The sequence below is a fragment of the Terrapene carolina genome, unplaced genomic scaffold, assembly GCF_002925995.2.
Source record: "Terrapene carolina triunguis isolate 2854851 unplaced genomic scaffold, T_m_triunguis-2.0 Scaffold42, whole genome shotgun sequence".
Lineage (NCBI taxonomy): Eukaryota > Metazoa > Chordata > Testudines > Emydidae > Terrapene > Terrapene triunguis.
Genome location: NW_020664393.1, coordinates 995,792 through 1,012,083, shown reverse-complemented (window position 1 = coordinate 1,012,083; position 16,292 = coordinate 995,792).

The window sequence follows — 16,292 nt, the reverse complement described above, 5'->3', positions numbered from 1 at the left end:
GCTTACCCTGGTGAGCCACGTGCCAAACGTTGCCGACCCCTGCTGTAACATCATGCCCTGGAGAAAGGGGGTGCTCTGGTGGTGAGCATGCACCATAATAGTGAGCTACCATATCACGTCCAAAGACTGATTTCTCCCTCGATTTTCTTAGTATTTCCATTGTGGTAGCACCTAGAGGCCTCACAACCCAGTTGTCCTAGGCACTGTACAAACACATAGTAAGAGAAAGTCCATGCCTGTCATGACTGGGATGTGAGTGGTCTGTCCAAATGCTCAGAGAAAAAGTTACGAGTCAGGCCAGGACACATGCCAGGGGGCAAACTGAGAGTCAGGGGTCAGGAGGCAAGCAGAGTCTGGTTACCAGGAAATGAACAGCAGGCAGCAGGAGCAGGTATTGCAGAGGAAGCATCCTGAGCTGTGAGAACAAAGCTACATGGATAACTTCCTATTCCTGTGCTTAAAACTGGAAACCAATCAGGACCCTAGGCTTCCACCAATCAGATCCCAGGATTGGAATCATGTGTCAGAGTTCAGCTGCTATTTTAGGGCTGTGGGTGGCAGGTTGGGACTGCCTAAATCTTAAAAGCCTTGTGGACCAGCATTCAAGACCTGTGGTCCCTGGCAGTGCCTCAAAAAGCATGCACTTATTTGTAATAAGAGCCCCATTTTATTATGAGGAACTGAAGTATTGAGAGATTAAGTGATTTGCCCAAAGTTACAAAGAAGTGGAATAGCCAAGAATTGAACACAGATTCCCTGAGCTCTAGTCCAGTGCTTTAAATCTAATAACATCCTTTCTTTTTGTCTTTATTTGCCTTTCTTCATTTTCATTTGATTTGTGAGTAATTGCATGTAAACAGAGGGGAAATGAAGTTTCCACAAATATATCTCGTTCCATATACTCCCTTAAAACTTACAACACAGGCATTTTCCAGTGAGATGTAATATCTACAATCTCTAGAGCTACTATGCAACCAGGTATGAGCAATCTTCTCTACCTAGTGTCTAATAGTTGTTCAAGTTAAAAATTTTCAAGTTTGCTTTCTTGAGAGAGAGCGTTCTTGATGTTTCACTTTTGGATAATGAACTATATCACACCCTGAGAATTAGCCTAACCTCTTTCCTGTTTCATATTTCATTTTAATACATGGGTTGCAAAGGATGAGTAGACCTATGTAACTTGCTGGATGAGACAATATCTTTTGTTGGACCAATTTCTGTTGGTGAAAGACACAAGCTTTCTAACTACACAAAGCTCTTCTTAGGGCCTTGGGAAAGGTACTCAGGGTATGTCTACACTTGAAATGTTACAGCATCACAGCTGCAACCTTTGCTTTGAGTCTAAAGACTCAGAGGTCTCCATAGCCTTCACAATACCTTCAAAATGCAAGCCTGGGAGCTTAAATTCATAGCTTTGTTAGGCACTAAAAAAACCACAGTCTTAATAAAGACACTGGATTTATGGCTTATCACAACAATCTGTAGCCCCTTAACCCCCCTTTTTTGTCCTATGTTTGCAGAGGTATTAATGGGACACTTCACCTTGAATGGTCCCTTACAATATGTGTAAACTGCTTATGCTAAACAATCTGTTCAACCTGGAAGTTAGCTGTGACATTCTGAGGGCACGGCTGTACTAAAGTGTTTACAGCAGTGCAGCTGCACTGATGCAGCTACGCTGTTGTAAGCTCTCTAATAGCTCTCCCGTCGGCTTAACTACTCCAGCTCGCACGAGTGGCAGAAGCTACAGTGGTGGGAGAACCTCTCTTGCCGACATAGAGCTGTTTACACCGGTGCTTATGTCGGTGTAATTTATGTCACTCAGGGTGGTAACTTATTCACCCCTCTCCCTGAGCAATATAAATGATGCCAACACAAACTGTAGTGTAGACATAGTCGGATCACCTTTCCCAGCCCTGATGAAGAGCTCTGTGTAGCTCATAAGCTTGCCTCTTTCACCTATAGAAGTTAGTCCAATAAGAGATATTACCTCAACCACTTTGTCTCTCTGATAGTATGGGCCCATAATTTGCTGGATGTAGATAGCCTTTGATGCTATCAGAATTTCCATTGAATAATCTGGTGCATCAGTAGTTAAAATGGTTACTAGCACCAACTAACAGTAATAAATGAAGCTCTATTCAATATATCCTCTGTTTATGTAAAAAAAATTTTAAAAGGTGCCATTCTTTTTCAGTTTATTTCAGAGTCTGCATTTCCCATCCTCAAAAGAGCTTGTATGAATATAAATAAGTAAAGTGGCATATCCTTAAAGGGGAAAAGTCAAGGGATTATTTTTGTCTCGGAACTAATGAAGAGAACATTATTAAATCAAAATTTCACACTCTATGCCTTAGATTAATATTTCACTGGCATCCACTGGCTACATATAGGAGCTCAGATTTTATCGAAGTAGTGAAAAATAATACTGTTCAATTATTTTTCCTCCCACTATTTTCTTTTTTTCAAAATGAACCTGAAAAGAACTAACACAGTGTTGTGCCATGTTTAATACATCAAAATTTAAAACATTACTGAATAGGACTTACATTTACTATTCACTTCATGAAATCGGGCATATATTCACATTTTCCTTTAACCAACCAGATTTTTCTAATAGTCTCAGTTAGATAGATAGATACTCTATCTATCTACTAGAAAGACTATGGTAAAGTTGTACTCCTTGCACTGTTGAACAATGGAATTTTGCATTCCAGTCCCTTGCTTCCCAGTCTTGTTGAGGTGTCTCCGTTTTTTGCATTTGAGATCTGATTCTGTTTCTCCAAGGATTGATTGTGTGCTGTAGAAAGGAAGACATTCAGATGTTATACTAAAAAAAAAAGTTGGAAATCCATCCCAAAGCCATTTGAAATGTTTGATCAAGACTTACCTGTTTGATCAGGCTTTTAGCTGATTGCTGTATCTTGTTTGATGAATGCTTTATTCAGCCCTTGAGGATCCTTATGTGAAGAAATGTGGGATAGGTTAGCCCCATCTGTGGAGAAGTCTGCAGGACGTAAGGGCAGAGAGTCCAGGAACTCACAATGTTGATCTTGCTGAGATTCCACGTTGTCACCTCCTGGCCCTATATCGTGCCAGTTGGGAGTCGGGGGGTGGTGGGGAGAGGAGGATTCACGGTCTCTTGATCCCAGGGAACCTGAAGTTAAGTGCGAAAGAAAGCCCAACTCTTTCCCAGATGCAGAAGTCCACAAAAAAACTGTCAATCCTCACTGTTCTAATGATTTTCCCCTAGCCGCTCTTACTTCTCAACTGCTGTGGGAAGCAAACATGAGATAATGCTGCTTCAAGTGGCAATAACTTCTGAATGCATTTCCACTTGGAAATCTGTTGGGTAAGGAGGTTATCATACTGCAGAATGTGGCTGGTCTCCTTGTGATGGAGCATTGGACCCACACAGGTGTAGAAAGGGTTAATCTCAGCAGGAAGCAGTGGAAATGAGTCCCAAAGAGGCTGTGTGGGGTGCAGTCAATCAGAGAGAGGCTGTAAGAAGCAACCAATCAGGGCCCAATGGGCTCACATAAAAGAAGCTGCAGGGCAGAGCAGAGGTCAGTTGTTGCAGGGAGCCCAAGGGGTGAGGACTGTGTCCCTAGCAGGCTGAAAGAAAGCTAGCACCATGGATAGGTCAGTTGCTGGCAGGGTCTGGGGGAGCAAGAGAGAACTCCTGGCTGGTAGCAGGGATTGAGCAGCTGAGAGCCCTGAAACAGTGGCAAAGAAGGTGCTGGGGCCCTGGGGAAGTGGCCCAAGGGATCGTAGCAGTGGTCAGAGGGACTAGAGGTGCAACAGGAGGCTGCTATCCATAGGGTCCTGGGGCTGGGATCCAAAGTACTGGGGAGGCCCAGGTCCCACCCTCCCCCAGTAGCCACTGGAGAAGTGGCATGATTATTAGACTGAGATATTAACCCCCCGAAGTGGGGAACACAGATGGTGAAACTGCCAGAAGGCTGAGTTGCGAAGAGGTTGCTATGGTTCCTGAGGCTGTGAGAGGGGTTGCAGGCAGATGCAATAACAGTGTGCAAGCCATGTGCAGGAGGTGCTGGCCTTGAGCTAATCCCTAGAGTGACCAGGAGGAGGCGCTAGTCCAGTGGTGAGTGATGCGCCCCATCACACTCTTGTCCCATGTTTGCCTTGGCCTGCCCCAAAATTCCATAGAGGCCCAGTTCTGGTGGAAGAAATTTACAGGCATTCCTAAGAGAAGAGAATGAAGCCATGTATTTATGTCTTCCACTGCTTTGTGTCCCCCACTGAAAAATGCTGGAGCTGAGTCCTCTCCACTTGCCAAAGGATACGATACTATCCACCCCTTCCCCCCATATCTACATCTATATCTGTATCTATATCTATATAAAATTCCTGAATTGTACATTATTGATCAGAATATTATTTCAGTTTAACATTTGAACATTGACATTTGAAACACAATATAGATACCACAACAGCTCTCAATGTAACTTTGAAGACACCTTAATATCTACAGTAATTGAAACAGAAATGTAAATTCTTTCCAAAACTGTATTAAATACTACTTATAAATAAGTGAAACAGGAATCATGATAATTCAATACGCAGAATGGGTCAAAAAGAATCTATTTTCTACCTAAGAAGTGATACAATCTAATATTTTCTAATTTCCAATGTTTTCTGCTATAGTTGGCATTGATAAGATTGGCTTTTGCTAGAGAGTAGCAATGCAGTGTCTACACCAGGGGTAGGCAACCTATGGCACGCGTGCCAAAGGCGGCATGCGAGCTGATTTTCAGTGTCACTCACACTGCCCGGGTCCTGGCCACCTGTTCGGGGGGCTCTGCATTTTAATTTAATTTTAAATGAAGCTTCTTAAACATTTTAAAAACCTTATTTACTTTACATACAACAATAGTTTAGTTATATATTATAGACCTATAGAAAGAGACCTTCTAAAAACATTAAAATGTATTACTGGCACGCGAAACCTTAAATTAGAGTGAATAAATGAAGACTCGGCACACCACTTCTGAAAGGTTGCTGTCCCCTGGTCTACAATGACACTGTATTGACCTGATTATGTTGACCGTGTCTCTATGCCACAGTGTTACTAAATTGGCATAGAGAAGCACTTACATCTGTGAGAGCCAAATTTAAGTTAAGACACTTCCACAGCTAGGTTGATACAAGGCAACTTACATCGACCTAACCCTATAGTGTAGACAAGACCTAAGAAAGGATGTTTCCCACACTCTGAGTGACCATGAGTTATTATGCTAGGAGAACAAAGTTAAACAATAAAAAAGAGATAATCTTTTAAGAACAAGCTTGGGTCTGGGTGTTTTATCCAGAAATGGAGAGCCAGCATGTCCATGAAACACTGAAACTTTTCTAGGACAGAGGGCATTCTGGCAAATTGTTCAGAGGCAATAAGTCGCTTGCTTTGGAAAAGGGAATTTATCTAATATAGAAATATAAAGCCTGAGTTTGCATCTTGGTTTATTTTCTGTGTAATTTGTGTTTGCTTTTCCTTACTATCTCACTTTTGAATCTGTTTTTTTTTCTATGAAATAAATATATGGGTTTTTACCCCAAGCAGGATTCCGTTGTGCAAACTGTGTCCAGTGCATGTGCCAAAGTGAGCTGATAACTTGGGGATCAGATTTCATTCCTTCAGCGATAATGATCCAGAGAGGAAAAGTCTGAGTGCCTGGTAGTTAAGAACTTGAGGTACAGGGATCTGGGGAAACTTGGGACTGGACGGGCAGTTGGTGTCAACCTGCAAGGAGTAACTAGGCTGGCTGCAGCTGGGGTAAGACTTTTATGCTTTAGGCTGGCTACTGTTCAGGGCTGTGAACCATAGCAGCATAGCATTAAGGCACCCAAGGTTACAGGGCAGGTGATGACTGAACCCCTTACTGGTCTGAGTGATCCCCAAAACATCACATGTGTCTTTACACTAAGAATCTATACTATATAGATTCTAATGGTATCACTCTTATCACCACATTACCTGAATACCTTCCAGTAGTGCATTATTTGGTGACATGACTATCGGTGACATGTAGTTTGTCCTCTTGCTCATCCTCTCACTAGAACAAGCCTATCCTGGTGAATTGTAGGTTGTTCTGCTCATAGGTAATTTGTGTTGTTTGATCCTAGTCTGTGGGCATGTTTGGAAGAGGTTTTCTGATCAGAACTATTTACAGTGTGATCAATTCGAAAGCTGATGGATTCATATTGATGTTGAATCTATGTATGCATTGGCTGGTCCGGCCTTGGTGAATGGAAATATAATATTGGCTCAAACATATGAATTCCCTTATAAAAACATTTGCTTTCCTTTACAGTAGATCCATGTTGGTCCTGGTGTATGTCAGACTGAAACTTTGCCAAGAGTGGTCCAGCCCAACGCTCTGTGTCACCTTTTTTGGACCAAACCTTGGGTTTCTAGTTCTAATTTCTTTCCTGCAGCTGCCATTGGATGCAAGAAAACTGCCTCTTTCCCTCCCACTGGCTCCTGGATTTCAGTAAAGGTCCAGTCAATTGACGTAGGAGCTTAGGGACTGTTCCAAGGTGACTTCATTTTAGCAAATGAACAATAAATAAGTCAGTAGTCCTGTCATGCAATGAAAAAAAGAATTAGGAAATTCTTCTATTACTACCTACTTCTTTAATAAGACTAAAAATGCTGAGGAAGACAGCAGCAGTAGTGCATTGACTTCGAGTTTAACTGTAAACACAAATGAAGCTCTACCTAGAATGGAATACAGTGCAGTGCCTACCATAGTTACAGTGAAACATGAAGATAATTCTTCAAAAGAAGATGTCTGTTTCTGATCAACTGCCAAAGACCAACTGGCTTGAAGTCTGGTCGACAGACATGTGGACTGTGAAGAAAAGGGATTATTCTTGGTTGTCCTTCCATGATGGTAAGTTTTGATGTGTTATCTGTAGCAAAGGTTCATCTCTATCAGTATACCAGTATTAAGGCCTTTCCATAACAGTAGAATGGTATCAGTTTTCTATTTCTCCTTATGGATATAGTCAAAAGTCCAAATTAACTTCTCTACATTCTCTAAAGAAAATAAAGGAACACAAGGTTTCAAGTGCATGTAAGTTAGCAGTACAAATTTCAAATGAAGCCTCAATTTAAAAAAAATGATTGACAATATGAGAAAATCAGAGGTCGAAGCAACTGGGAAAGTAATGAGAATGGCATATTACATTGCTAAAAATGACAGACCCTACTCCAACCGTCCTGATTTGATTGAACTACAGATACTAAATAGTGTACTTATTGGAATAGGTCTGCATTCACAGTTCAGTGCTATAAACATTATAGACCATATCTCATCTGAAATGTGCTGAAAGGCATTTGCTCAGATCAGGAGAGTGAAGGAAAAATATCCATTACTATTGCTGAATGGACTACTTTGAGCAATGAAACAACAGTTATGATCTATCTAATTTGTGAGACCTCAAAGGATGATGATCCTCACTTCATGTTTCTTGACCTGATTGAATCTGCAGATAAGACTACTTCAACTATTATGGCCTGTGTGCAAAAATGCCTCAATAAGGACAATTTTGATGACAATTACCTCTAGAAATCTTGTGGCATTTGCAAGTGAAGGTGCTAATGTTATGCTTTGCAAGAAATTTGATGCAGCTAGTTATATTGTGAAGAACTACTCAAACATTATAGTGGGGCCCTGTTTGAACCACTGGTTAGAATTATTTCATTTATCACAACAGCAATTGTTAACAGCTGTAAATCACTTTGAAATCTTCTTTGATAAACTGCATACACTTTATAGCCATTCACCTAAAATCAAGGAAAAACTAAAACAATGTGCCAAAGATGTGGATGAGCAGCTAAGAAATATTGGGCATGTTTTTGGAATCCATTAGTTCATATTGCACCATCTCTGCTGTCTGAGATAATTTTTAGTCATTGTGCCTTCAATTTGAGACTGCATCTCATGACATGCAAAGGGACAACAAAGAGCAGTCTATGTTTCTTGGGCTGTTGAAAAGAATTCAGTCACCTAAATTCTTGATTGATCTTGGCATAATGTATATTGCATTGTTTGAGCTGTCACGTCTTTGTGAACTTCTTCAGCATTGAGGTGCTTTGGTGATGTATGGAGATAAACTGAGGTACAATACCATCCACATTCTGGATTCTATGAAAGAAAAGTTAAAACTTAAAACTCAGCACAAAGATGCTTGGGGCCAATGTGCAGCTAAAGAATGGAAGTTCAAGACCATCACACTGAAAGCAATCTTGTAAAAATGAATGGGAAAACAATTTCTGCAAGTTGGAGCAATAAAATGAATGACTGTTTATGTTGCCCTATCTCATCAAATTATACAAATGATGGCATTAATACTAAGGAAGAGTCAATATGCCAATCTGTTGAAGCAGTTCTTCATCGTTGACAAAGAGAAATGGCCACTACATATGATTCCTGGATACAGTGAAGAGGCAGTGAGACAAATGTGCAAATGGTTTGGTTTACCAGCATTGAGAATTATTGATGTCTATTGTGACTTTGTTGATGATAGAATTTCAACTCAAATTCAAGGTCTCGGTCCTTATCTTCATGGTGCTCTATGACCTGGGACCAGGGTATCTAAAAGACTGCCTAAAGCTCCAGGATGAAGTCAGTGGTCAACAACTATGCTCCTCTGGCACGATGGAACTCTCTGCCAAAAGGATAAAGCCCATCTGTGCAGACAACTAGAATTTTCTTGGTGCTCAATCTGAAACTAGAATGAACTCCTCCAAGAGCTAAGGACCATCCCAAACCTCATCAACTTCTGTTCCGAGTGCACAGTGCATTTCTTTAACCTTGCCTCTTGAACATGAGCATATATCAGTGTGTGTGTGTTTAAAACCTATCAAAACAAGACACTCCACTGCACTTGCTTCATGTGCATGAGACATATTAATTCCATTGCTTAATGAACTTCTGATAGGCGCTGAGGTACTATGATGATGAGCGTGATAGAACAGCCTATATTCAACAGAACTCAAGTCAGGTAATGAATTAAAATTGCCTTGTCTTCACACACAAATGACACAAGCCTGATAGTGCAGGGGCAGACTGCTGTGCAGAAAAGTGGAAGATGAAGAAAAGTGGGAGCATTGATATACAGCCACCAAGTAGCAGGAATATGCCAAAGATAGGAAAACCTATCTAATCACCCCGTTTATATCCTGAGGGTTGTACATAAGTCGGTGTCTCCTCTGACATGCTCATTCTCCACCCATATGGCGGCCATTTTTTTACTTTTCCACATTTGAGAGTAAGGGACCAGCCAAACTATCTGGAATCCTTGTACCATGCTATCCCTGTGATAGGCCTGAAGTGTTTGCTGAAACTCCCCAGTCTATTAGTAAGCTTGCCCTGTAGCATCCCCTGCTGACCTAGTGTGGTGCTCCAGGCACTCCCTGCCTTAATTTCCCTTCCCCCAGGGCTTCTTAAGAAAGTCAAAAGGGTGTAAATTACCCTGCTGGGTTTCTACTTTATTAAAGCCAAATCAACTTGAAATAAAGTCTCTCCCCTTGGGTTCAGACGGGTTGCACAGCGTTCCTCCTTGGGGCCTGTGTTGCCCTGGGAGTTCCTCTCCCTCAGGAAAGCTTTTCTTTCTCTGTGAGCACCCCCAACAACTGAGCCATGATGGCCTTTTTATCAGGCTTAGATGATTGTTTTTCTACCAGCTGCCTAGATGGGCTCATTCCCAGGTAGCTTGTCCTGGGTAGCCGGGGCCCAGACACCCCTTAAAGAGACCAGGAATGCTGTGACAGTATCCTGCTGGGAAAGTGCTAAATGGATTTTGCTGATTCACTGAGGCAAGTGGCTCATTACCCCCAACCTGAATATAAAACAGGTTTGAGGCATGCTTCAGAAAGAGAGGGAGGATCTAGGGTGTGGGCTGAATAGTCCCAGTGTAGGATCACTACCAGCAGCCAAAGAAATTGTGAGTTAAAATGTATGTTGCAGTATTAATTAGTGTTAATAAAAACCAAACTCTAGCGTGAGTAGGAGTTTGAACTCTACATGTGTGTGGACTGTATTTGAGAAATGATATCTTCTCACAAGCCCCAATTGTTGGCTTGCCTACAAGAAGCAAGTGAGCCATGAGGTGGTTAGCATCATCAACAAATAAATAGCAAGTCTCTTGTCCACAGGAATTGTAGCTCACATACAGGTAGACTGGCTCTTTAATGTCAGGCCAAACTCCTCACAAAATAATAAAATCATAGCCTACATTATTGAGACATTCCCTTTAGGAAGTACCTTCTATCACGATCCTCAAAGCTGCCTTTTCCCACCAATACTTTGAGTAACTTTTGGTCATAAGACTGCAATCCACCTGTGATTAGGCACTGGTAATGCCCAAAAATCTTGGGCCTCTTAACTGGGCAGAGCTATATATCAGTGCCATCTTTTAGACTGTTATTCAGCAAAGTACTTAAGCAGGTGCTTAAATCTATCCCTCTTCAAAGCACTGGAGCACATGCTTTAAATATATGTTTACAGCCCATTAAAGTCAATGAAACTTAAATATGTGTTTTACTTTAAGCATATGCTTTCCTGAAAAGGGACGGTTTGCTGAATAGGGTCTTCCATGAGAAAAGATTTCATGATCAGAGATCAATTATCCTGCCATCACTCCAGGGCAAAATAATGGGACAGTAAATTTGGGGCTCTCTAAGCAACGAATTAGAGGCTAAAACTATAATTAATGCCAATCAATATGGTTTCATGGAGAGCAGACTCCTATTTTTATTTTATTGTGACAAGATTTCAGACCTTGCTAATAAAGGCATTTAACGTGGTATTATACATTTGCATTATATGGAAATAACGGGGCACACATTAGCTCACGGACAAGTCTCAAAATGTAGTTGTTAATGGGGAGATATCAATGAGTGGAACTATTACAAGCAGGGTCCTCGAAGAATCAATTCTTGGTCCAATACTATTCAATATTTTTATCAATGATCTAGATGATGATATAAAACCTTTGCTGGTAAAGTCTTCAGATGAAATAAAGTTTGGTGGGAGGACAAGGTACTGTTAGAGTGACCTGAATCACCTGGTTAATAGTCACACTCCAACAAGCTGTGTTTTAATACAGCCAAATGCAAGGTAACACAGCTGGGAACAAAGAATGTAGACTAAGCTTACAGGATAGGAGACTGTCTTGGAAAGCAGCAAGTCAGAGAAGGACTTAGGTGACTTGATAGATACCTGCACCAAAAGGAGTTAATGTGATCCATGGCTATATAAGAAGGGGACTATCGAGTAGGGAAGTTTTGCCTTGACACAACATTGCTGAGACCGCTACTAAAATACTGTGCCCAGCTCTGGTGTCCACACTTGAAGAAGAATGTGGAAATCCTGGAGAGAATTCAAAGGAGGGGCACAAAAATGATCCAGGGTTGAAAAACAAGCCATATAATATGAGGCTCTGTCCAGTCTGCTTACTGAAGAAAAGGTTGATCATTGTGTGTAGCTCCTTACCCAGGGAAAAAGATATCTAATAGCTGGGAGAGGGAGACCTGGGTGTCTTTCATTCCTGTACACAAAGGCATAGCAAACAAGATATAATGATTGGAAGTTGAACAAATTCAACTTTGAAATAAGACATAGTAAGGATAATTAATAATGGAACAGCTCGCCAGGCAGATGGTGGACTCACCATTGCTTGTAGTCTTTAAAATGAGATTAGATACAGTATCTTTCTAAAAGACATGTTTTAATCCAACTTTTAGGAGAAATTATATACCTTGTCTATACAAGAGAGGTCAGAGTAGATGATCACAGCTATCCCTTTTGGCCTTAGAATCTATGAATCATCTGCCACCTTCTCTTCATTTTCATGCAGCCTGGTGCCCTTCTATTTCATAGACTCATAGAAATGTAGATGTGGAATTGACTTCAGGAGTTCATCTAGTCAAGGGCCCCCACGCTGAGGCAGGACCAAGTATACCTAGAGAATCCCTGATGGGTGTTTGTCTAACCTGTCATTGAAAATATCCAACCGATAACCTATTCCAGTACTTAACTCTCCTTATATTAGAAAGTTTTTCAATTCATTATATAGCAAAAACTGGGAGCTGGGCAAATGGCACATCTGTGAAGGTATCCATGCTGGAAGTGGTCATGGGTACTATGGGATTTGTGATCAAATTCCCCAAAATGCAAGGCAAAATGCAATTCCCAGAACTCACAAAAGGGTTGCAATATTAGAAGTGTCCCAAAAGTCTCAACTTCTCCAACTTTGTTTGCCTTGTGAACATGGTATGAAAATGCTGAGTTGGGAAAAATACATTCAGCTTTTAAAAACCTAAGCAAATTTCTCATGAGCCTTCTAAAATAGGAGTGTTTCTGTTCTCCTCCACAACCCACCTCTGTTCATACCTTCAGTAAGCTGGCCATTGGGCTCCCTGCATACGTCATTCTTCCCAGTTCTTCCTGAATCATTTGAATATGGCTGCAGCACAGTGAAGGGCAGCACAGCGATGTCAGCCTCTGTGTGTATACAACATTTCTTTGTGATTAGAATACTAAAAAGTAACTGTTACCTCTTGGAGGATGGCTTCATCTTTGACAAACAGCTTAGGATAAGACTGCACATGAAAGGTAAATATGTTTGGGGGTATTTACATTTAAAACACTTCCAGACATGTATACATCTGCCAGTTTTGGTAACTTTTAACATTTAAAGTTCTCCTAATTGATCTTTAAGAATACTTTATCAAGCTTTTAAATAGCACTGAGATGATTTAATGTGGCTGGTATATGGTGGTCCTAATAGCAGCAAGGGAGAAATCCTGTATGCTTAGGCTGGATTTTTAATAAACCACATATTTGTCTCAGTAAAAGAGCCTTCTTTGTGAAAACTTGGTTAAAAAAAAATAAATCAAGCATTTGATTTTCCTTTACATTTTCTTCAGGTCATTTTCTGCTGCCTACATACTCGAGTGCTTCTTTTAGGGATGGTATAGTGAACTGTCCAACAATACTTATCCCATTATTTGTTTATTCAGTTCTAATATGTGATATGCCATGTGAAGGCCTACAGTTTCCCACCGTTAACCGTACCCACTATACTACTACAACATGATTTTAAAAATAATTTTTAATGTTCTATGTGGAGAGTTATTTTCATGTGTTAAATTATTTAGAGGGAGACTTTTCAAGGCACAAATGGCAGTTAAAATCTCCCCCCTTAATGCATATGCTTTTTCCACCCCAGGGGCTCCCTGAAGCACCTCTTGGAACATCTTCATACCCTCTTCCCCATATCAAGCAGATGATCTTTTCACTTGTTTGGAGTGTCTCCTTGGCCTTTTGCTTAGTCTGTCTGTTTCACACACCCCCTCTTCCACCAATCAATGCCCAGCCCCTGTGTTTCTATATGTTTCTCTAGGGAACCCCCTTGGGCCACATCGTTCAGCTTCTATGCAACCTTTGCCAATTGCCTGTGCTATAGGTGGCAACCCTATTGTTTCAACTTACTGGGTTCCATTAGGAAGCTCAATTGCCTTTTACACTTATCCTGAACAAAAGGCAGCCGTTACATCTACCAGCTTCAACAAAATTAACCAAACCCATAAAACAATGTTCTATTGTATTTCTGGGGTGTATAATCTACTTTTCTAAGCATATGTTAAGCATGAGTTTCATCCATTTTTGTAGTTTCTATATTCATCATATGAGTTTGCACTTGATCATCTTCACTTTCACACAACTGCTTGGTACACTATCTGCATTTAACACTCCTTTATATTCTATTTACTGGAATTTGATGTTCAGCCAAATAATGTTTTACATATACAATATATGGATACTTATCCAAAAGAATCTCAGAGTTTTCTACAAACTATAAGCCTGATCCTGCTAACCCTCCTCAAAACTCCTTTAATGGCTGCTCTGCACAAAAGATATTAAAGCGCTCTTTATCTATAGAAACATTTACTCTGTTCTAAGCCAGGATTCTCTGAGCAGCTATAAATAGGATTGTTCCATATTCCTCACTAAATGAGAAAATCTGTACCTATTTAAAGAGACATATCAGCAAATTATTGTATTGAGAGATGGAGAGACCACTGGAAAAACATTTGCTATTTCATAATCAAGATATTAAATATGTTCTTGAATTACAAAAGGGATGCTCTTAATCCCAAATAAGCTGTGTTTTCAAAGCATTAACTAGCATGTCTGAAGGAATAAATAAAGCCACAAAGCCCCATGGGAAGAGATTCATATACTAACCAAACATGATCAGCATATTTCCCTTTCTCCTCAAACAAGCTTTTGTATCTGAGCAGTCAGATACAAAACCAGCTTACTGAGTTCAACAGTTTTAGAAGGCTTCTGTCATCTGCAGCTGAGAGTCTGTCAGGTTTGTATTCACAGTACATGGGCTGGGAATGCAATATTCACCTTAATGGTAGATGAGTAGAATGACTTGTAGCTTCATCTTACTTGTGGCAAAGTGGAATTATGGTTCTGAACAACAGGCCATAAAATAATTTATTACATGATCAATGAGTGTCATTTTCTCTGAGGAACAGCATGATAAGTCAGTGCTTTAAATTATCTTTTGTGAATTCACATGCACTGGCAGTCTCAGACCTAACTTTAATTGAAATGGTCTCAGAGATTCTGGCAGCATTACTGCATGAATGTGTGTAAAATAACACTTGTAAAATATAAATGTTTACAGTATAGTCACACCTGTACAATAGGAGAAATCTTGGCCCCATTGGATATGTCTACATTGAAGCTGGGATCATGCCTGCCAGACTTGCATTAGCTCTGCTGGTTTTTTTAGCTTGGTAATTTGAGCAATGTGGACATAGCAGCATAGGTAACTCTTGTTAGGCGCCTGAGCTAGGACCCAGGGAGTAACCCAGCTAGGACCCTAGCCCAAGCCACCACCTGTTCCACACTGTCCACACTGCTATTTTTAGTGCACTAAGCTGAGCTTAGCTAGCATGAGTCTGTCTACCTGGGTTGGGAGGCATGGTCCCAGCTGCTGTTTAGACATATACATTGAAGTCAGGGGGAGTTTTGCCACTGACTTTAATGGGGCCAGAATTCCACCTAGTGTCTCTTAAAAGAAATCTCATTAAGCTCAGCAGTAAAGTAAAATTCTAGGAGGTAAAGAAAATGATAGGAGAGAGATAACTCAAAGTCATATGAATATAATCAGGTAAAAGTCCAGCTAAACCCTGCATTCAGACACCAGCTAGTCCACCTAGAAAAATCACAACAGCCTTGAATGTCAATGAAAAAAGATGGGATTTGTAACCTACCTGAAAGGTTAATATATTGGTCAAACTCTGGTGGACCAAAAAGGAAAACAAATTCCAGAGTCAGTACCCCACCATGGGGGAGAAAAACTTCCCCTTCTCCTTAAATTGAGGGGATCCCACTTGAGAATGTCTGCTGATGATGACTGTGACCATACAGCATGGGACAACAGGAAGTATCTCAGATAAGATCTCAGACTGTGTAGGCTGTTTATGTTAAAACCAACACATTCAACTTTATCCAGAAACATGTGGGGAAATGTTGCAGCACTTGGATTACCCGTGCTCTATGTTCTGTGCATTCTGTACCACTCATTAGATGGATGGCTGCATTCTACACTAGTTTGAGTTTCCAAGGGTTCGCATTGTGTAGACCCATCCACAATACACCAGAACAGCTTAGTTTTGAAATGACAGATGTGGATGATGCAATCGATGTCTTCATCTGACATGATAGGTCAGAGTCTCTCAGCTAGATTGAAATGAGAAAATGTGTTTCTTTGGCTACCCCTGCTACATGGTTTTTCAAGGACAGCACCAGATATAGTAAGATGTCAAGACTGTGAATCTGAGTCATAAATGATGGACATACCACAAGCAGGGGTACAGATATCACTCTTGCCAATTGTCTGGTTGCTTTCCCCCAAATCACTTCAGTCTTGTCTGTCTCAGTTTCAGCCAGCACTTCCTCACTGCTGGATTTTGGTTATTCCTTTCACTTTACCAGCCAGGTCCAATATGATGAACATGTAAAATTGGGTATCATTAATATAACTAATACACTGCAGCCTCTGTTTCCTCACTAGCTCTCCTCACACCAAAATAGTAATGGCATATGGTTCAAACTTATTTACAGTCAAATATCACTAAGTGGCTATATTAGAATAACCTGAAAACCAGGTAGTCTCCTGTACATATCAATGGACATGCTCTGGCATCTCTTAACTAATCAAGAATATTGTTTTGGCTA